General features: G+C 44.1%; 1 protein-coding gene across 3 annotated transcripts in view; it reads left to right on the forward strand.

Annotated features, from left to right (window-relative positions):
- Positions 1-1,468: 1,468 nt before the first annotated feature.
- The window catches only part of ZBTB44 (zinc finger and BTB domain containing 44), a 135,822-nt gene continuing 115,144 nt past the window's right edge, over positions 1,469-22,146 (forward strand). Inside the window, exon 1 of one of the 3 annotated variants that reach the window (XM_073603313.1) lies at positions 1,469-1,731. The gene's annotated coding sequence lies outside the window, so the exon portion shown is untranslated. The remainder of the gene's footprint in view (positions 1,732-22,146) is intronic. The other 2 variants (XM_073603311.1, XM_073603312.1) reach the window with 2 other exon arrangements.

A 22,146-nucleotide genomic window follows, 5' to 3' on the forward strand; every position in this document is an offset into this window, starting at 1 on the left:
GGAGCAGTGACTCTCTGTATGGTGATTGGAGGGAGCAGTGACTCTCTGTATTTTGATTGGAGGGAGCAGTGACTCTCTGTATGGTGATTGGAGGGAGCAATGACTCTCTGTGTGGTGATTGGTGGGGGCAGTGACTCTCTGGTGATTGGTGGGAGCAGTGACTCTCTGTATGGTGATTGGAGGGAGCAGTGACTCTCTGTATTTTGATTGGAGGGAGCAGTGACTCTCTGTATGGTGATTGGAGGGAGCAGCGACTCTCTGTATGGTGATTGGAGGGAGCAGCGACTCTCTGTGTGGTGATTGGTGGGGGCAGTGACTCTCTGGTGATTGGTGGAAGCAGTGACTCTCTGTATGGTGATTGGAGGGAGCAGTGACTCTCTGTATTTTGATTGGAGGGAGCAGTGACTCTCTGTGTGGTGATTGGTGGGGGCAGTGACTCTCTGTGTGGTGATTGGTGGGGGCAGTGACTCTCTGTATGGTGATTGGTGGGAGCAGTGACTCTCTGGTGATTGGTGGGAGCAGTGACTCTCTGTATGGTGATTGGAGGGAGCAGTGACTCTCTGCATTTTGATTGGAGGGAGCAGTGACTCTCTGTATGGTGATTGAAGGGAGCAGTGACTCTCTGTGTGGTGATTGGTGGGGGCAGTGACTCTCTGGTGATTGGTGGAAGCAGTGACTCTCTGGTGATTGGTGGGAGCAGTGACTCTCTATCTGGTGATTGGTGGGAGCAGTGACTCTCTATCTGGTGATTGGTGGGGGCAGTGACTCTCTGGTGATTGGTGGGAGCAGTGACTCTCTGTATGGTGATTGGTGGGAGCAGTGACTCTCTGTATGGTGATTGGTGGGAGCAGTGACTCTCTGGTGATTGGTGGGAGCAGTGACTCTCTGTATGGTGATTGGTGGGAGCAGTGGCTCTCTGGTGATTGGTGGGAGCAGTGACTCTCTGTATGGTGAATGGTGGGAGCAGTGACTCTCTGTGTGGTGATTGGTGGGAGCAGTGACTCTCTGTATGGTGATTGGTGGGAGCAGTGACTCTCTGTGTGGTGATTGGTGGGAGCAGTGACTCTCTATCTGGTGATTGGTGGGAGCAGTGACTCTCTGGTGAATGGTGGGAGCAATGTCTTTCTATGTGGTGACTAGTACGGACAGTACTCTGGGTTTCGTGTTGCTAGTGGTTACAGCTCCTGACACCCCGTGTAGTACAGGAGGAAGTACCATTGCACGCAGAGCGGTAGAGGCGGAGCTTTACCTCAAGTACAGGGTGCCGAGACTACCATTGGCCAGTATTGGCGGGAAGTCCAACCCTGAACAGACTTTTACTAGTAGCTGTGAGGGCGGGACAGAAAGACGAGACAGGCGGCTATGTGTCTCACTCAGAGTGGGCGGGATCACCTTCCAGCTGGGCGGGGCACGGGGGGCTGTCCCAGTCACGAGGGGCGGGCCGCTCCTTCACCATGTTGCGGGTCTCCAGGTAACCGGCGGCAGCAGACGGTCTCCGCCCAGGGCCGCGCGTCACCGGCGGTGGCCCCTCCCCTGGTGTCCGGGGCGCGGTGCATTGTGGGACACAAACAATCGGCGGCAGCCCTCCTCCTCCCGCCAGTGAAGCGAGGTAGTGGGGGAGCCGGGCCCGGTGAGAAGGCCGCCCCGGGAGAGCGGAGCGACGGGAGGAGTCCGGGGAAGGAGACAAACGGCCGGCCGCTCCTATAGGCCGCACGGAGCCTCTACTGCCAGGTGAGCGGCGGACCCGGGTGGGGGAGGGGTCATTCCACCCGCCCCTCCCCCCAGTACACAGATATTTACCCCACCAGCAGGGGGCAGAACCACTTCCTGCCGCCAACAGTACTCACCGTGCTGTGTACACACCTATAGGAGCCGTACACGTCCACAGGGCCTACCACTGTGTGTACACCTGGGGGGGGGGGGGAAATGTGTATACATGGGACCTACCACTGTGTGTACACCTATGGGGGGGAAGAATGTGTATACATGGGACCTACCACTGTGTGTACACCTATGGGGGGGAAGAATGTGTATACATGGGACCTACCACTGTGTGTACACCTATGGGGGGGAAGAATGTGTATACATGGGACCTACCACTGTGTGTACACCTATGGGGGGGAAGAATGTGTATACATGGGACCTACCACTGTGTGTACACCTATGGGGGGGAAGAATGTGTATACATGGGACCTACCACTGTGTGTACACCTATGGGGGGGAAGAATGTGTATACATGGGACCTACCACTGTGTGTACACCTATGGGGGGGAAGAATGTGTATACATGGGACCTACCACTGTGTGTACACCTATGGGGGGGAAGAATGTGTATACATGGGACCTACCACTGTGTGTACACATATGGGGGGGAGGAATGTGTGTATACACGGGACCTACCACTGTGTGTACACATATGGGGGGGGAGGAATGTGTATACATGGGACCTACCACTGTGTGTACACATATGGGGGGAGGAATGTGTGTATACACGGGACCTACCACTGTGTACACATATGGGGGGGAGGAATGTGTGTATACACGGGACCTACCACTGTGTACACATATGGGGGGGAGGAATGTGTGTATACACGGGACCTACCACTGTGTACACATATGGGGGGGAGGAATGTGTGTATACACGGGACCTACCACTGTGTACACATATGGGGGGGAGGAATGTGTGTATACACGGGACCTACCACTGTGTACACATATGGGGGGGAGGAATGTGTGTATACACGGGACCTACCACTGTGTACACATATGGGGGGGAGGAATGTGTGTATACACGGGACCTACCACTGTGTACACATATGGGGGGGAGGAATGTGTATACATGGGACCTACCACTGCGTGTACACCTATGGGGGGGAGGAATGTGTATACATGGGACCTACCACTGTGTGTACACCTATGGGGGGGGGAAGAATGTGTATACATGGGACCTACCACTGTGTGTACACCTATGGGGGGGATAATGTTCATATGGTGTGGATGTATACGCATCTATGGAATGTATATCTACTGGGCCTACACCATGTGTACCTGTCTATAGGATGTATACATGTACACAGGGCTTAAACCCCTATGGGATGTGTATACACAGATATATAGACATACAGGGCCCACACACTGATAGGTTGAATGTGTATGTAGAGGGACTGCCCTGTGCTCACCTACATGACAAATACAGGGCCCACCTGTTTATAGAATGTATATACAGGACACACATGGTGGAAGTACACAAAAGGGCTCATATAGGATGGATGTGTGTATATAAAAGGTCCATACATTGTGTGTTTACAGTTATAGGACCTAAACATACAGGGCTCACACAGCATGTGCATATAACTATAGGATGTGTGTGTAGATATGTGGGGTCTTTATGTTGTGTATATACACTCCTATAGCATGAATATACGTTATATTGTCAAAAGTATTGGGACGCCTGCCTTTACACTCACATGCACTTTAAAGGTTCTGTTTAAAAAAGAAAAATAACAAACATGTCATACTTACCTCCACTGTGCAGCTCGTTTTGCACAGAGTGGCCTCAGCGGCTCCCTTGGCTCCTCCCCGGATCAGATAACCCCCTGGGAGAAGCGCTTCCCCCAGCATCATTGGATTTGATTGACAGCAGCGGGAGCCAATGGCTGCGCTGCTATTTTTATTTTAATTTTTTTATTTATTTCAGGTACTCATATAGCGCTGTCAGTTTTACATATACATTGTACATTCACATCAGTCCCTACCCTCAAGGAGCTTACAATCTAAGGTCCCTAACTCACATTCATATACTAAGGACAATTTAGACAGGATCCAATTAATCTACCAGCATGTCATTGGAGTGTCGGAGGAAACCAGAGTACCCGGAGGAAACCCAGGCAGGCACAAGGAGAACATGCAAACTCCAGGCAGGTAGTGTCGTGGTTGGGATTTGAACCAGCGACCCTTTTTACTGTTAGGCAAGAGTGCTACCCACTACACCTCTGTGCCGCCCACACCACTGTGCTGCTATTAATCTATCCAGTCGAGAGCCAAGAACCCCGGGCAGAGAGAGAGAGCATGTCCCCGTGGGACAAGTTCAAGGGTTCAGGTAAGTAAAACGGGGGGCTGGGGACCGGTCACTGACAGGTGTGTTTTCACCATAATGCATAGGATGCATTAAGATGAAAAAACACGAACCTTTACAACCCCTTTAATGGCATCCCAGTCTTATGCTGGCCGTACACTATACAAAGAATCGGCTGAACCCATTTTCAAAAAACGACTGTGAGAGCAAACAATAGTGCCATCATGTAATAACCAATAAATTGTTCAGTGGACATAAATGAATCCCATTTTTTGTTTGTTTTGTTTACATATACCCAGTGCAGACAGTTCGGACAGGAAACACATTTCAATTTATTGTTCGTTCGGCAGAAAATTTCCAAACTTGTCCTTTCAGCTCAAAAACCTCCCAACAACTATCGATTTTGTGCCCATTAACTGGCCGAAAAACGAACAAACTGTCTAAATGACCTTTTTCGTATAGTGTATGGCCAGCATTAGTCCGTAGGGTTCAATATTGAGTTGGCCCACCCTTTACAGCTATAACAGCTTCAACTCTTCTGAGAAGGCTGTCCACAAGGTTTAGGAGTGTGTCTATGGGAATGTTTGACCATTCTTCCAGAAGGGCATTTGTGAGGTCAGGCACTGATGTTGGATGAGAAGGCCTGGCTCACAGTCTCCGCTCTAATTCATCTCCAAGGTGTTCTATCGGGTTGGGGTCAGGACTCTGTCCATGTGTTCAGAGATGGTATTCTGCATACCTTGGTTGTAACAAGGGGTTATTTGAGTTACTGTTGCCTTTCTATCATCTGCCCATTCTCCTCTCACCTCTGACATCCACACAACTGCCACTCACTGGATATTTTCTCTTTTTCAGACCATTCTCTGTAAACCCGAGAGATAGGTGTGTGTGTGTGTGGTCTGGCACCAACAGCTATGGCATGTTTAAAGTCACTTAAAGCGGAGTTCTGCCTTGGGGGGGGGGGGGGGGGATTAAAAGGCAGCAGCCACAAATTCTGTAGCTGCTTACTTTTACTATATGGACACGTTTACCTGTCCAGATCGACTGTCATTCCAGGTAAGGGAACCCGGCCGTGAAGCCAAATTGGCTTCATGGCTGGTTCCCTACTGCGCATGCCCAGCGGTGGAGGAAGGAGGAGGGGCCCGGAATTCCGGGAGATCGAGCTGCGGCCCGGTCTCCCAGAAGTGGGGAAGGCGACCTGTCAAAAACAGATTTCCATCCCCCCCCTCCTCCCCCCCTCCTCCCCCCCTCCTCCCCCCTCCCCCCCTCCTCCCCCCTCCTCCCTGAAAGGTGCCAAATGTGACACCGGAGGGGTTGGAGGAAGCAGTTAAACGTAAGTTCCACTTTTGGGTGGAACTTTGCTTTAAATCCCCTTTCTTCTCCATTCTAATGCTCGGTATAAACTTCAACAACTTGTCTTCGCCTTGTCTAGATGCCTAAGGGTCGGTTCACACTGGGGCGACTTGGGATCCGACTTGTACGCCCTCAAGTCGCCCCAAGTCGCCCCAAGTCGCTTTGCATTTAGATTATCATGGTAGGCAATGGGAGCGTCTTAATTGACACTACTGAAGTCGCTCCGACTTCAGAAAAGGTTCCTGTACTACTTCTATCCGACTTGTAGGCGACTTGTACCCATTCAACTCAATGTAAGTCGCCTGCAAGTCGGATCTCTCAAGCGACTTTGCAGAGAAAACCCCTCCCTCCCCCCTCCCTCCCAGAGAGGTGATTGGCCACAGGCGAAGTCGCCTGTCATGGAGGCGACTTCAAGTCGCCTCGTAATTTGCCGAAGTCGCGCTGAAGTCGCGCTAAAGTCGCGCTGAAGCCGCGTTGAAGTCGCGGTACAAAGTCGCGCTAAAGTCGTGTTGCCCATGTGTGAACCGACCCTAAATGTGTTAAGTTGCTGCCATGTGATTGGCTGATTAGCAATTTGTGTTACCAAGCAATTGAACAGGTTTAACTAATAAAGTGTCCGATGACTGTATAATTTGGATCCATAAAGAGTATACACACCCCTATGTATAAATGTGTATATACTGGGCCCATTTATAGTATATGCGGACATACACCTCTTTTGAGGAATACACGGTGTACACACCTATAGGATGTATGAAGGTTTGTGGGTGTACACAGGGCCTGTATGTAGCTCATCTATGTACCTATAGAATCCATATACTGTGTGTATGCACATCCACAGTGTCCATGCACCATGTGTTAACCCCCATAGGATTTATATATACAGGACCCATGTAAAATATGAACACACACACAGGTCCCATTCACACTTTTTTTTTTTTTTTCCTTGATATTCATAGAGCAGTGCAATTATTATTTTAACCCCTTCCCGCCGAGCGTACGCAGATATGCGTACTCGGCTTTCCGGGGTTATACTAGGATGATGCCCGCAGCTGCAGGCATCATCCCGGTACCGTTGTTTACAGCGGGCAATCGGCTATCCGAGCATAACAACCGATGCAGCTAAAAACCACTCGGCTGTTATACCGGAGGAGCGGGAGGGGACCCCCCCCCCCCGCCGCTCTTACCGGGCCTCCCGTGCGATCGGGAGGCCCGGTGACCAATCGGCTGCCTCCGGCGGCTGGGGGCGGGCTGACACGAAGCCGTGGGCGGCTTCGTTCCGGCCTTCTAATTGTAAACGAGGAAGCGATGTCATGGCGTCACTTCCCGTTTACTCGGCTGCCAATGGCGCCGGTTTTAAAAAAATACACAGTATTCAGAATCGCTGTTTTCGGCGATCTGAATACTTTGAAGTGCAAAGGAGGGTTCGGGGGTCTAAAAGTCTTTTAGACCCCCGATCCCTGCATAAAAAGTACCTGTCACCACCTATTACTGTCACAAGGGATGTTTACATTGCTTGTGACAGCAATAAAAGTCATCAAAAAATTATTTTTTTTTTAAACACAATTTATAAAAATAAATAAGAAAAAAAAAAATTTTAAAGCACCCCCGTCCCCGCGAGCTCGCGTAGCAAAGAAAACGCATACTGAAGTCACGCCCGCATATGTAAACGGTGTTCAAATCACACATGTGAGGTATCGCCGCAATCGTTAGAGCGAGAGCAATAATTCTAGCACTAGACCTCCTCTGTATCTCTAACCTGGTAACCATAAAAAAAATTTAAAGCATCGCCTATGGAAATTCATAGGTACCGTAGTTTGTCGCCATTCCACAAGTGCGTGCAATTATAAAGCATGACATGTTTGGTATCTATTTACTCAGCATAACATCATCTGTCACATTATACAAAAGAATTGGGGTAACTTTACTGTTTGGATTTTTTTTTAAATTAATGAAAGTGTCCCTTTTCCCAAAAATTAGTGTTTAAAACACCGCTGCACAAATACCGTGTGATATAAAATATTGCAACAATCACCATTTTATTCTCTAGATTCTCTGCTAAAATATACATATAATGTTTGGGGGCTCTAAGTAATTTTCTAGCAAAAAATACAGATTTTAACTTGTAAACACCAAATTTCAAAAATAGGCTTAGTCATGAAAGGGTTAATAAGCGGCCCTAGGTGTACCAAATGCGAAAACGTAGCTCATGTAGCTTTTTTACTGCGCGTTTTGGTGTGTTTTTCTACATGGTAAAACGTGCATCATCTTGCATTTAGGGTGCCATTTAATCCTGGTTCACACCAGTGCAACTTGTCATGTGACTTGACAGTTGGAAGTCGTACCCCATTTGCAGCAATGGAATAGTTCAAATTGCTGCAACTCAGAAAAAGGTTCCTGCACTGTTTCTGTGTGATTTAAGTGCGACTTGCATTGACATCTATTAATGTGCCCGGATGTCAGCAATCTGCACATGAAATCATACTGCTAGTCGGCTATGAAATCGCACTGAAGTAGCACAACTTTAAAGCTGCACTGGGGTGAACCAGGGTTAACATTGAATGGCACCAAAAACGCAAAACACATTTTTAGGGAATTTTTTAAAATATGCAGGTGTGATTGGGGCCTTACGCTTCATGTACACACTATCCCACACTGACAGCTACTAAAATTGGGTTTAGGAACTTTTGGTGTTTTTTTGCCAAAGCACCTAAACTCTCAGCTCTATAAAAGCCAAAAACGTACTGCGTTTTGCTTTTTCCTTTTTCCTGCAGCCATGGTAAATGTAGGACAGTGTACACAAAGTCTAAGGGTTTGTGTGTGTTTATAATATAAAAAAAAATAAAATATATATTATATATTGTGCTCATAAGTTTACATACCCTGGCAGAATTTAGGATTTCTTGGCTTTCTTTTTCAGAGAATATGAATGATAACACAAAAACTTTTCTTTCACTCATGGTTTGTGTTTGGCTGAAGCCATTTATTATCAATCAACTGTGTTTACTCTTTAAATCATAATGAGAACAGAAACCTCCCAAATGACCCTGATCAAAAGTTTACATACCCCAGTTCTTAATACTGTGTATTGCCCCCTTTAACATCAATGACAAGTCTTTTGTGGTATTTTTGGATGAGGCTCTTTATCTTCTCAGATGGTAAAGTTGCCCATTCCTCTTGGCAAAAAGCCTCCAGTTTCTGTAAATTCTTGGGCTGTCTTGCATGAACTGCACGTTTTGAGATTTCCCCAGAGTGGCTCAACGATATTGAGGTCAGGAGACTGAGATGGCCACTCCAGAACCTTCACTTTATTCTGCTGTAACCAATGACGGGTCTACTTGGCCTTGTGTTTTGGATCATTGTCATGTTGGAATGTCCAAGTACGTCCCATGTGCATCCTGGCTGATGAATGCAAATGTTCCTCCAGTATTTTTTGATAACATACTGCATTCATCTTGCCAACAATTTTGACCAAATTTCTTGTGCCTTTGTAGCTCACACATCCCCAAAACATCAGCGATCCACCTCCGTGTTTCACAGTAGGAATGGTGTACCTTTCATCATAGGCCTTGTTGACTTCTCTCCAAATGTAGTGTTTATGGTTGTGGCCAAAAAGCTCTTGGTCTCATCACTCCAAATGACTTTGTGCCAGAAGGTTTGAGGCTTGTTTCTGTGCTGTTTGGCATATTGTAAGTGGGATACTTTGTGGCATTTGCGGCCATGCACCCCATCTTTCTTCAAGTGCCTCCTTATTGTGCATCTTGAAACAGCCACACCACATGTTTTCAGAGAGTCCTGTATTTCACCTGAAGTTATTTGTGGGTTTTTCTTTGCATCCCGAACAATTTTCCTGGCAGTTGTGGCTGAAATTTTAGTTGGTCTACCTGACCATGGTTTGGTTTCAACAGAACCCCTCATTTTCCACTTCTTGATTAGAGTTTGAACACTGCTGATTGGCATTCTCAATTCCTTGGATATCTTTTTATATCCCTTTTCCTGTTTTTACAGTTCAACTACCTTTTCCCGCAGATCCTTTGCCAATTCTTTTTGCTTTCCCCATGACTCAGAATCCAGAAATGTCAGTTCAGCACTGGATGGAAGATGCAAGGGTCTGTCAGGAGTCCAGAAACTCATTGACCTTTTATATACCCACGCACTAATTACAAGCAAACAGATCACAGGTGAGGATGGTTACCTTTTTAATAGCCATTCAAACCCCTTTGTGTCAACTTGTGTGCATGTTATCAGGCCAAAATCACCAGGGTATGTAAACGTTTGATCAGGGTCGTTTGTGTAGTTTCTGTTCTCATTATGATTTAAAAAGAGTAAACACAGTTGATTGATAATAAATGGCTTCAGCCAACCACTAACCATGAGTGAAAGAAATCTTGTGTGTTATCATTCATATTCTCTGAAAAATGGCCAAGAAATCAAATTCTGCCAGGGTATGTAAACCTATGAGCACAACAATTTAAGAAAAAAAAAAAAAAAAGAAAAAAAACCTTATTCTTGGTACTATGACTTTTTTGGACCTAATGGATTGAGGGCCAGTTCATACCACATGCAGTCCAGTGCGTTTTTTTTTTTTTTTTTTTTTTTTTTTTTCTGCATCAAAAACACATGGAAAGTAGGTTATATGGTTTCCATTGGCATAGTTCACACCAGTGTGGTCAGTTCCAGGGCTCTCGAGTTGCAGAAAAAAAGTAGAACCGCTTCAAAAACACACTGGAATGCACTGGAACACATGAAAAACGCACCGGACCCCAGTACAGTGAAAAACTTAGGAAATATTGCATCTGGAAACGCATCAAAAACACAATGTGCTGAAAACACGCATGCAGAAATGCATCCGGAAGGGATCTGGAGTGCATTCTTGTGCTTGTTCACATCACAAAAACGCATTCCAGATCTGTTCCGGATGCGTTTCTGCAAGCGCCTTTTTAATGCAGTTTTGATGCATTCCAGTGTTTGATGCATTCCAGATGCTTTTTTTCCCTTTTGCTGTACTGGGGTCTGATGCATTTTTGATGTGTTCCAGTGCATTCCTGTTAAGGGTCAGCCGATATAGTTTTTTCAGAGCCGATTATTTTTTTTTTTTTTTTTTTTTTTTTTATTGGCTGCCTTTCAGGCCAGTATCAGATGTCAATGTTCTGTAGATTTAAACTTTTTTTTTTTTTTTTTTTTACATGGTCCTTTTAATTTATATTTTATCACTTTTATTGCTGTGAAAAGGAATGTAAACATCCTTTGCTGACAGTAACAGGTATCCTTTATGGAGGGATCTGGGGTCTATAAGACACCAAACCCCTCCTCTGCACTTGAAAGTATTCAAAACGTCAAGATCGGTGTTTTTGAATACTTCCTAGTTTTTTAAACTGTCACCTTTTAGGATGCCAGTAATCCGGAAGTGATGTCATGACATCGCTTTCAGGATACTAGATCCGAGACCTGAACAAAGCCGATCTGTTATTTTCGGGTCTTCAGCCAGCCAACGGACGTGTCGGCTAGTCGCTCAGGCCTGCTGGTGGGACAGGAGAACTTTAGGAACAGCAATAATTTTTATACACAGTCCTGCATTTTCAGGGGCTCGAATGTAATTGAACAAATGAATATAATCATGAATAAAATGTTGATTTTTAATGTTTTAAGTAATCCTTTACTGGCAATGACTGCCTGAAGTCTGGAGCCCATGGACATTACCAAAGACTGGGTTTCCTCCTTTCTGATGCTTTGCCAGGCTCTAACTGCAACTGTCTTCAGTTCTTTGTTTGTGGGTCTTTCTGCCTTTTAGTTTTGCCTTCAGCGAGTGAAATGTGTGTGCAATTGGGTTGAGATCAGGTGATTGATTCGGCCATTGCAGACTATTCCACTTCTTTTCCTTCAAAAGCTCCTGGGTTGCTTTTGCAGTGTGTTTTTGGATCATTGTCCATCTGTACTATGAAGTGCTGTCCAATCAACTTTGCTGCATTTGGCTGGATCTGGGCTGACAGTATGTCTCTAAACACTGCAGAATTAATCCGGCTGCTTCTGTCTTCTGTCACATCATCAATAAACACAAATGACCCAGTGCCACTGAAAGCCATGCATGCTCATGCCATCACACTGCCTCCACACACAGTTTTACAGAGGACATTGTGTGCTTTGGATCATAAGCTGTTTCAAGCCTTCTCCACACTTTATTTTTTCTCTTCCCGTCATTCTAGTACAGATTAATCTTAGTTTCGTCCATCCAAAGAATGCATTTCCAGAACTGGTCTGGCTTATTAATGGTTTACACCTTGTGGTGAACCCTCTGTATTTGCTCGTGAAGTTTTCTCTTGATTGTAGACTTTGACAATAATACGCCCACCTCCTGGAGAGTGTCCTTCACTTATCTTGATGTTGTGAATGGATTTTTCTTTACCATAGAGAGGATCATGTGATCATCCACCAATTAGAGGTCATAAAAGAAACCCGAAGGTTAACGATGCGCTAAAAAAAGAATTATATGAGTTATGAAACATATAAAAAAGGGTATAGAAAAGCTGCCAGCACCAAAAAGTCCAATACTAAACTCCAATGAATTAAAATAAGGGTGGAGCGCTAGGAAAATATGAAAATATAAATCCAAAAAGAGTGATGGTGAACAAACTCTCAAAAAATAAAATGTAAAAGCTGAGGCAACTAGCACGCCAAAAATGACCGAGAGCCCATTCACACTGGGACGACTTGTCAGGCTACCTAGGTCGCCTGACAAGTCGCCTCCCGTTCTGTGCTATGGAACCGTTCTAAGGGGAGCGACGCAAGTCGCTCCGACTTAGAAAAAGGTTCCTGTACGACTTCGGGGGCGACTTGCATAGACTTCTATACAGAAGTCGTTTTGCAAGTCGCCCGGGCAGTCGTTTGCAGGTCGCCTCGCTGAGGCGAGCTGCAAGTCGTGTTGCCCCTGTGTGAATGGGGTCTAAGGGTGATAGCCCAACTAACTTTAACACAACAAACACATAAGTGAAAATAAAATGTTGATAAAAGTAATGTTAAGTCCTCATGCACACGGACGTTTTTACAGCTGCTTTTTTGAGCTTTTTTTACAGCTTAAAAAGGCCTGTCTATGTTAGTCTATGGCTTCATGCCCACCTAGGCGTTTTTGAGCTGCAAGTGGCATAGGCGTTTTTAAGCTGTAAAAAAAACCCAGGACCAGTGGGTTCTGAGAGATGTTTTTCAGCTGTAAAAACGCTCTAACGCTGAAAAACGTTCAAAAACGTCATTCACCAACGTTTTTTAGCGTTTTTGATCCATTAAAAAAAAAAAAAAAAAAAATTTGAAAAAAAAAAACGCTCAAAAACGCTAACGCGGAAAAACGCTCAAAAACGCTAAAAATGCTATTGCAAAAACGCTGAAAAAAGTTAAAAAAAATCACTGCAAAGATACTGGCGTTTTCATAACGTTTTTTTAACAGCCTGTGTGCATGAGGGCTAAAAACAAGTCTCACATAAAAAAACTAAAGCAGATATCACAAATAAATTATTTCAATAAATATCACAAAAAAATATTATTTCAATTAATTGTAAATAAAAAAAAGTGAAGAACAGTGAGAAATCTTATATACCAAACACTGGAAAGAAAGGAAAACACAAAAATCCCAATTATAAATAGTGCAAAAAAAAAAAGTCCCAATTTCAAATGGTGCAAGGGAAATTCCAAGCTAAAAAAAAAGTCCATATACAATGTGAAAGTGATGCTCCAAAAGGAAATGTGGTGAAAGACAAGTGCAGCATCCAAGGTAGTTCACACCCAAGTGAGAATTGAGGCTCCTTACCAACTATAGATGACCACCATACAAGTAGTCTCACCAGGCATTTGGCAAATTCAGGTCTCCCACTAACCTATACCGACATCCACAGTTGAAGCTGAGATCGTGGTACTCAGAAAACAAAAACAAAGAATGCTCCCATAGTGTAATAGTTCAAACAACGTAATTTAATAAGCTGAATAAATTGCACTTACAAGAACTTCCATCCTAAAAGCGTAACAGCAATGGTATATCAAGGTTGAGATCGCGGCGTCTCCACGAGCTTCCTCCCGTTTACTGTGTGTGTCCCATCAATCGCCTATTGTCCCTTTTCAGCCTGGAAGGATGGATGGATACAGCACAAAATCAGCCTGCGGCACCTCCTGGCTTGCAGAGCATGTGGCTGGCCACTCTCTCTCATCCACCAATGTTGTGGACGTCCAGTCCTTTTTTTATGTTTCTGAGCTCACCAGTGCGTTGTTCTTTCCTCAGAATGTACCAAACTAGTGATTTGGCCACTCCCAATGTTGCTGCTATCCCATGGATTTGTTTAGTTTTTGAAGCCTTACAATGGCCTGTTTCACTTGCATGGACAGCTCATTTGAACGCATGATGCAGGTCCACAGCAATAGATTCCAAATACCACACTAATGCCGCGTACACACGACTGGACTTTCCGTCAGAAAAGGTCCGATGGAATCGTTCCGTTGGACATTCCGATCGTGTGTGGGCTTCATCGGACCTTTTCTTTCGAAAATTCTGACAGACCTAGAAATAGAACATGTTTCAAATCTTTCCGAGGGACTCAATACCTATCGAGAAAACCGTTCGTCTGTGTGCTAGTCTGACGGACCAAAAACGACGCAAGGGCAGCTATTGTCTACTGGCTATTGAACTTCCTTTTTCTAGTCCCGTCGTACGTCATCGCGTTGTAAACGATCAGAGTTTGGTGTGATCGTGTGTAGGCAAGCTCATTTTGGCGGAACTCCGTCGGAAAGACCGTCAGAGTCTACTCTGACGGAAAGTCCACTCGTGTGTATGCGGCATTAGACCCCATACACACTATTAGATTTTCTGCAGATTTTTGTCGTCTTATTTACCAAAACCATATAATATGAGGTCAAACTTTAAGAGTTTTGTATTTGTATGCAATCAGGCAGGCCCTTGCACTACATGGTTTTGGTAAATCTGAAGACAAAAATCTGCAGAAAATCGAATTGTGTGTATGGGGTCTTAGAATCAACTCCAGACCTTTTACCTGCTTAATTGATGAAGAAATAACGGAGTAGCCCACACCTGGCCATGAAATCGCTTTTGATTCAATTATCTAATTACTTTTGGTCCTTAGAAAAAAGGGGAGAGAGGAATGGCTCATCTTAAGAGCCCATTCACACAGGGACAACTTGTCAGGCGACCTAGTCGCCTGACAAGTCGCCTCCCGTTCTGTGCTATGGAACCGTTCTAAGGGGAGCGACGCAAGTCGCTCCGACTTAGGAAAAGGTTCCTGTACGACTTGGGGCGACTTGCATAGACTTCTATACAGAAGTCGTTTTGCAAGTCGCCCGGGCAGTCGTGTGCAGGTCGCCTCGGTGAGGCGACCTGCAAGTCGTGTTGCCCCTGTGTGAATGGGGTCTAAGAGCTGTAATTCCTAAACCCTTCCTCCAATTTGGATGTACATACCCTCAAATTAAACCTGAGTGTGCGATTTCAGCCCATATCCATTACATAACTAATGTAGGAGTCGACCGATTATCGGTGTGGCTTGGCGCCAGTTTTAAATAATAGAAAGTATTAAACACAGATTTTGACATTTTGAATACTTTCAAGTGCAGAGGAGGGGTTTGGGCTCATATAGACCCCAGATCTCTCCATAAAGAGTACCTGTTCTGCCTATTACTGTCCCAAGGGATGTTTACATTCCTTGTGACGGCAATAACGGTAATACATTTTTTTTTAAAAAAAAAGGACAGTGTAAAAATACAAAGTTTTTAAATCTACAGAATATCGGTATCGGCCCTGAAAAAAAACTATATCGGCCGACCCCCTAATAGCTTGAATATGTTTTGGTAAATACCTGGAAAAAAAAATAAATATGTGCCTGTGTCCAAATATATATGGACCTAACTGTAACCTACTTTCCATGCGTTTTTGAAACAGAAAAAAAAATGCAGTGGACTGCATTAGGGGTGTGAACTGGCCCTAAGAGTGCTGTGTTCCTTGTAGTATCCAAGGCTCATATGTCCTTATTTTCTGATACAGGCTTAAAAAAGAAAATCATTTTGGTACCAAAAATGAAAGTTTAAAATAAAAAAAAAAAAAAAAAAAAAAATATATATATATATATATATATGTATGTCTTCACACTGGTCCATTGTACTTCCATTGTGGTGTTAAAAATCTTGCTTGCTGCCGGTTCACACCATATGCAGCCCGGTGCGTTTTTTTCAGCACCAGAAACGCATGGATAGCAGGTTATACGGTTTCCAATGGCATAGTGTGGTCAGTTCCAGTGCATTCCAGTTAAAAAAAAAAAAAAAAGTAGAACATGCTGCATTTTTTTCTGCACTGAGCTGTACTGGAACGCAATAAAACGCATCCAGACTGCACATGTCCCCAATTAGGTTAAATAAAAAGAGGGGGAAAATGCACTGGAAAGCATCAAAAACGTGCATGCAGAAATGCATTTGGACTGCATTTCTATGACGGGAACTGGCCCTGAAAACGCAACAAGAGCGCATTAATAAGACACTTGTGTTTCGTTTTTGAGTCACATGACCTATGAAAAATACACCATAAGCACAGTAATATCGTGGTAAATTTGTGACAAAATCTCCTGTTGCCACCATATCTCTTTGCAGAAGTGAATCACCAGGCAGCTTTGTGTGAACTGGATGAATTGTCATGTATGTGTGGGGGGGATCAAGCTGTCACATTTAGCACTCTCTCTTAGCTTTCATCATATTGACATCTATTGAGGGGGAGGGGTGATGGTAAAGCTGGTTAGGCTTCATGTTCACGAGAAATTTTTACAACCTCTTGACAGATAGTAACCCACGGTTAAAACGTCTGTTTTGCCGTGTTTGCGTTTAGAAGCGTTTAAAAAAAAAAAAAAATTCATTTTTGGCTATTTTGAAAAACAAAAAAAACACCTGTAAACAAAACGTGGCTAAATGCGAGTTACTGCGTTTAGAGGCATTTCAAGCTCCAAAAACTTCTAAACTCTCAGCTTCTGAACCCATTTTGCGTTCCAAAAAAAGCCTTTAAACTGCCTAGAAACTAATGTAAGGCCCGGTTCACACTTGTGCGATGCCAAACAAAGCAAGTAATTCTCAGCGCACTGCTGTTCACATTACATGCCATATCTGTGCGGTGCGATTTCAGCCATTCAGATAGTATGGCTGATATCGCACCACATTCGGTCCAAACACGCACAGGACCCTTTTTTCTGTTCGGACCAGAATCGGATCGCATGTGTGTTCACACATATGCGATCCGATTTATGTCCGAATTGTCAGTTCGCAGTGCGATACGCGAGCTGAACTGGGGGTGTTGTTAACAATGTATTGACGCTCCCCAGCAGTTCGAATATGGCAGTGTGAACTGACATGTGAGTTGGTGCGATGCGGGACTGCGCAGTGGATTCGCAGGGTTCTCACATCGCACCAGTGTGAACCGGACCTTAATGACCCTGTGTACATGTAATGATGAGATAACATAGAGGAGAGTTCAGGACCAGTTGAAAAAAAATGCAGCAGTTCTGAACTGCGAGCTCCATTATCAAAAGTCTTTTACTTAGTGTATCATTGCTGTGATTGGATCACATGACCTAGAAACTGCAACACAACCTGCCTTTTCCAGCTTTTTGCAGTGCTCCCTTTTTTATTCTTTATTTTTTTTATACTTTTAATGTTAATTGTTTGCGCTGAAGTGCCTTGTAATGCCTTACAGCGGGTTGAAATGCTCTGCGCAAAAATAGAATCTTTTTTTTTTTTTTTTCTGCTTCAGAATCAGAGCCGTAGAAGACAAGGAAAATCATGTTGTGTTTGTGTTGGGACTTTATTAGGCAATGCTTCCCAATGCAGCTGAGCAGGGCAGGTGTAAATAATCCCTAAAGTCTATCTCCAGCCAAACCTGTAACTTTTTTTTTTTAGTCTTTGGGCATAGTAAACCTATTTCGCCTGGCTGGGCAAAAAATAACGTGGGTGATTGTCACAGGTTTGCATCCTCTTTAAAGGCGGCCATACATGGGTCGAATTTCAAAGAAATTTTTCTTTTCGAAATTCGCACCATTAGTAGGCTGCAGCAACGACTGATTTTCATGCGGCCATTGAATTTGAGTGATCGGGCATGTTGGAAATGTTTTGAAATCATTGAATCTAATCTAATGACGGGAGAATTGTTCGAGAAATATAATCGGAAAAGAAAAGAAGATTCCCGGCTATGAAAATTATTTTCTGTGGCAACATGAGGTGAAATTGAAGGCTTGGTTGTTCGAATTTTTAAATCAATGGTGGCATCATCAGAGATCACAATTTCTGATTTTCAAAAGACCCGTGTATGTTCTACCTAAGAATGACTTTATTTTTCCACATTGCTGTATTGTTACACATCTATTTTCCTCAGTCATTTTACAACATGCTCATTTACCAAAGAAGTGGTATTCTGCCTCTACCAGATAGTATTCCATACCGGGAAGGATTAGAACACCTTTTAGGATTCTATTGCTGTTTGCATCACCCCTGGGGGAGATTCATGTCCTCTATTTTTAAAAAAGTGAGGGGAGATCTAAAATCTTTTGCAGCTTGCCGTACACTAGCAGATTTTAATTTAAATTCTTTGTTCATGAACATTCGTTTGGTTTGGTGGCGTCAAATCCATGTTTGTTTTTGACCACAGTGACAAGAGAATTTAAAGAAGCAGGATTGATTATATATATATATATATATATATATATATATATATATATATATATATACACACATTTTTTTTTTTTTTTCAAACAAATTTCTAACAGTGAGCGTGTTTTTTATTCGTAAAAGTCCATTTATTCCAAAATTGAATGGTAAACTCATACTGGATTTTGAAGTACTTTTGAATTACATTAGTAAAGTTATCTAATATACTAAGAATTTTCCTACAAGTGTTTGTACAAATGCCCCTTCAGAAATCTACTAGTGTATGGAGAGTTTATATTTTCTGAATACGGATACCTGTTTCAGTGACTGCTAAGAGGTGAACTCCCCTTGTTTCAAAGAGTTTTTATCACAGTTCCTGCTGCATGGGTGCATGGGGTAAAATAATACAGGTGTACGGTATATTGTGTGTTAAATGTTAGCTTTTAAAGTGTATGTATAGCCTAAACTTCTTCTTCTTCTTTTTTTTTTTTTTTTTGTTTTTTTTTTTTTGTTTCCTTAATTGTGCAGAACACAGGCTTCCGTTCAAGATCATGAATTATATGCTGCCACTGTTAGGCAGGCCATACATTATTATTATTTTTTTTATTTTTTCGTTAAACAAAGAGGATTAAATGAAAAATATGACCTGTTTCCCCATCCACACACTCATTGTGGATGGGGGAAATCCTTCCTGCTGAGTTCCCCGCTGTCAAGACAGTTCCTTCCCCACAGATAGTTTTGTGTATGTCTTTGGGGGGAATGCGTGACCTCTCTACTAAAAGCAGATTTCTGGCTTTTAAATCAGCTTCTACCTGGAATATTGAGAAGACTATGCTTGGTTCTTCACGTGGAGAAGTCCTTTCTCCAGATACTGTGAGTCGGTACTGGAACTTGCATTTTGTGCTCAACCTTGGGACTGCAGTACGGTATGATGCAGCTAGTCACAGAGTGTTCTACAGGTCCAGGGCAGTGGCAGTCTACATCAGTGTTCCTGAACAATTCCTCTATAGAGGAAGATGTACACCTGCCAAAAGTGGGCAAAGCAGGAGGTACCCACCTGGTGATTTCCTCCCAGGAGCCAGTACCCTGGTGTGGTGATGCTGTGGCATTTTTAAATGGTTTTTCATGGCCATGGCATTTTGTGCACCACATTTCAACAGTTTGTTGCCCTAGATTAACGTGTACCACATTCCTCATAGTGGGGAGATCCTGGCGCATCCATTGTAAACCATTCAGGCATGCAATGACCTCTGCTTGCACTTAGTCCTGTCTCCTGTTGGAGGTACTACAGCCCTCCTTAAAGCTGTGGGTGCTTTTTTTGAGCACATTGTTCTGCCACTGACAAGTTAAATTACAGCTCCAGCTCTACCATTCTTCAAATTGTGGCCTGTGTCTCTGCATCAGCCTTCACTGGCTTATCCAGCAGGCTTCAGTTGTGTCACATAGGACTGCTGCACCCCTAGTGGTCTGCAGCAATAGGTTATGAGTAGCCTTCAGGGGATCCCTTCATCCTCATGACATATGTCAAGAATAAGGGAAATGGGATGAAGAGGTAGGCCAGCACACATTGTGCAGAGGGCCATGATGACTTCATTTAGGGTTCCTGCTTTTGGTACTTTAGACCTTGGAGTCTCTCCCCTTATCGTTTCGGGCAACCCCCATTCCTCCTTTTTACTAGAAGGGAATTTCTGACTCTTTGCCAGACCTGATGAAAAAAATCACTGCTCTACTAAAGACTGTAGGATAGACAAGGTGTAAGCATCGCCAGCCGATGTCCCCTGCTGAATTATTGACCAACTTCTCTATCATGGCATCTTCCCAATGAAGATGAGGAAGTGGAAAGTGATTCCTTGAAGTCGAATGCCCTGTACACACGGTCGGACATTGATCGGACATTCCGAAAACAAAATCCTAGGATTTTTTCCGACGGATGTTGGCTCAAACTTGTCTTGCATACACACGGTCACACAAAGTTGTCGGAAAATCCGATCATTCTGAACGTGGTGACGTAAAACACGCACGTCGGGACTATAAACGGGGCAGTAGCCAATAGCTTTCATCTCTTTATTTATTCTGAGCACGCGTGGCACTTTGTGCGTCGGATTTGTGTACACACGATCGGAAATTCCGACAACGGATTTTGTTGTCGGAAAATTTTATAGCAAGCTCTCAAACTTTGTGTGTCGGAAAATCCGATGGAAAATGTGTGATGGAGCCTACACACGGTCGGAATTTCCGACAACAAGGTCCTATCACACATTTTCCTTAGGAAAATCCGACCGTGTGTACAGGGCATATGAACGCCTCCCAGAAGGACGGGTAGTCACCGCCAATCTCTCTCTCCAAAGCTGAAAGAAACTCTTAAGGATTTGGTGGACAATGTAGGCTCCTGTTTAAGGCTGGAGCTGTCTCTACCTTCTGGACCTAAGCCTCTTTTTGCACTGATGCACTGTCAAGATTGGCAATGCAACAGTTGGTGGTGTCTATGGCTGTTTGTCAAACCCTGATAGCCTGGGCTAAGCACATAACATGCAACTCGAGATCGATTCTGATGGATCCCTTGGTACCCAAAAATTGGAGGTCTTTTCAGTAGCCTTGTGTTACTGCGTAGACAGTTTAGACAGTTTGGCGGACTCCCTGTGCCAGAATTCTCACCTGGCTTTTATGTCAATTTAGATGTGCAGGATTCTCTGTCTCTGAACACATGTTCCACAACCATTCTGCAAGAAATGTTTACAAAGGATTCTGTTTGACCCAGATCGGCTCTTTGGAAAATCTTTAGAAAGGACTCAAACCTTCCTGTCTTTGCAATGAGATTTCAAGGCCCTGCAGACTGCCTTGCAGTGTCACTCTTCAGGAGTGATTGTTTCAGTTCCCTCGGAAAACAGTTTAAAGGTGTTTTTTTTTTTTTTCAAACCTGCTTATGGTCCCACCCCATTTTAGACCCGAAGGTCCTCAAAACCTTCTTCTTGTGGGTCCAGAAGTTCCGGATAGAATTGGTCTGGTCTATTAATGCATTGCTGCAAGCTAGGGAATTTGAATTGAGTGAGTAGCACTTCCAGTTTGTGGCTCTTCCTAAGGCATTTCCATGGCCCCTGTTGGATGCTGGATGTGAATGGTGGACTGGATTGTGCTCAGGTTTCAAGGGCCTTCTTTTGATGTCTATTGCCACGTACACTCGACCGCTTTTGCCGTTAGAATAAACTCCGAAGGTTTCTCTGACGGAATTCCATTCAATCGGTCTTGCCTACACACGGTCAAACCAAAGTCCGACCGTCCAGAACGCGGTGACTTACAACACGTGCGACGGGACTAGAACAAGGAAGTTCAATAGCCACATTCTGTGGGAACTGCCAGACCTACCCGACCTGCTTTCTCAAGGACCGGCTTACCATCCTTCTTCATGTTCACTGGCTCATAGGTTTTATTGGTGTCTGTGACCCCCACTAAGGAGAATTCACATCACTTCTTGTTCCTACGATAAGTGAGGAGGCGCTGTTTCCCCAGAGCAGTTTAAACAGGCTTTTTGTGCTGATTAGCTGAAAAGTGTGGTGGAAATTTTTCGTATTGATCCTTCCAGGGATAATAGACATCCATTAAAAAAAAGAAAGCCTTAACTCTTACCAACTGCAGTGCAGTTTCCCAGTAGTGACAAGCAAACTGAAATGCACAAATTTGGCAGATTGGGCTACTTTGCTTGCGGTGGATGCTTGCAGGAAATTTTACTCAAGGCATCGCTGTTCACAACTTTCTGTTGCATTTTGTGGTTGTTGGACCTTCACAGGCCTCTATATAATCCCCAGCATGCCTTCTCACCCTGGAAAAGGAGTAAAGCATATGGGCGCAGTATAAACCCCCCTGGACATAGACACAGGCTTCCCCTTTATTTGTTGTGTGCTTGATAGAAGAATGGAAAAGAGAAGTGTGGCTTTGGCTAGGTAGACAGGTTAGAAGCATTTACAGTGTGGCAGAGTCCGCTGCTCAACTGTGTCTGCTAAAGTTGCTTATTGTCATATCTATTTTTAAAGTTGCATTCTGCAAAAATGGCAATTTGCA

Source organism: Aquarana catesbeiana, linkage group LG10 (assembly GCF_042186555.1).
Source record: "Aquarana catesbeiana isolate 2022-GZ linkage group LG10, ASM4218655v1, whole genome shotgun sequence".
Lineage (NCBI taxonomy): Eukaryota > Metazoa > Chordata > Amphibia > Anura > Ranidae > Aquarana > Aquarana catesbeiana.